Consider the following 1,694-nt stretch of genomic DNA (forward strand, 5'->3'; position numbering starts at 1 on the left):
AACATCTGCTGTACTTTAGACATGACGAAAAACTTTTACCTTCACTGCCTTTTCTCGGAGGGATGGCACTGCCATACGAGTTCAGGTGGGGGGTAGTGAGCAAGGCTAGTCTGTAGCTCGTCCTTCTTTGCGGTATAAACTCCAAACCGGGCGGAAACACCAAGATTATGTTGCACCCTCAGAGAGACATGACTCCATTCTCCTTTTTTGCAACTTTATTCTCCTCAGTTCAGGTTTGGAGTTTACAGGAAGCATAGCGTATCATCAGCAAAACATCGCTTCCTCACGTCTCAGACACTGTTTTTTTTCTGCGCTTACTGATGACATCACACGTCTGAACTCTGACCTCCTGGAGCCAGTAATCTACAAAAATTAACTAGAAATGTGTCCAAAAACAAAACACAATTAAATAAGAATAAGAAAGCCTAATTTCTGCTGTTCAATAGGCTACTGAACAAATGTAAACTTTTTAAAATTATGCAAAATGCAAAACGCTTAGCCGTGTCTCTAATAAAACCGCTGTAACTTCAGAGGTAATGTTTATATGTTGATTAATGGTTTTCTTTCGTTTTTGATGTACTGCAGAATATTTTTATAAAATCCCAGGCCAGGAAAATCACCTTCATGTTTTTCTGTGTTTTATCTTCAGTTACTTTGACACAAAGGCATCTGCTGTGATGCTTACACCTTTGAAAAAGTCTGGAAAGTGTCAGCTTCCTTTTTATAGATACAAAAATATGTAAATGTACTGATCTGAATTATAATATTTCTGACTGTCTAAGGCAAAATTTCCCAGATTTAAATCGAATCAAATCGTGGATCGAATCGATTCGGGACCTTGTGAATCGGAATCGAATCGATTCTAGAAATCAGTGACGATACCCAGCCCTACTGCAAAGTACCCAGGTGACAGCGTATGCATGAACGCTGAAGCTGTGCCGCTGCTGTGTTTGCTCACCTAGCCACTGTGACAAACCATCCTACTTTGGCAAAACATCCTACCGTAAGTAGTTTATGCACATTTCTGCAGTCACAGAGTAATTCCACCACAAATTTAAGTATGTATAACGGTTTGCCACTTAACTTTGCCCATCAGAGTATGCTTGTAGCTCATGTTCATAAAGCCAGGACGGTTTGCCACTTCATTTTACCCGTTAAAGTATGCTTTTAGGTAAAATTCACAAAGGTAGCATGGTTTGGCACTTAATTTTACCCGTCAGCATATGTTTCTAGCTCTTATTAACAAAGGTAGGACGGTTTGCCACTTAATTTCGTGTTTTGCGCATGCGCAGAAAGAACGGGTAGGATGGTTTGCCAGTTTTGATGGATTCCCAGATCACCGGCAGCTGCACAGCGTGGTCTGACCGGCGAATATGGCTGTTTTTCGAGGCGATAAGCCGGGGAAGGGAGACCAACCAAAGGGAAAGCTAAGGGCCAGCTAAGGGGATACCAGGGGAATACCAGGAGAGAGGAAGCGCCCACGGAGGCTGCCGAAACAGGCTCTTGACGGACGCACATACATACAGCACTCTCAAGTAGTGATGTGTGAATCATGAATGAATCGTTCAATACTCGAGAATCACTTTACTGACTCGTAAACAAGCCCAACTGACTCATTCACTGACTCATCCCTGTTGCTGTTAGCAAACTAATTTCATTAGTAGAAATATATCTAGCTTATAATTAAAATTGTG

This window comes from Pundamilia nyererei, unplaced genomic scaffold, assembly GCF_000239375.1.
Source record: "Pundamilia nyererei isolate P.nyererei 1_Seehausen unplaced genomic scaffold, PunNye1.0 scaffold00609, whole genome shotgun sequence".
In the NCBI taxonomy this organism is placed as follows: Eukaryota; Metazoa; Chordata; class Actinopteri; order Cichliformes; family Cichlidae; genus Pundamilia; species Pundamilia nyererei.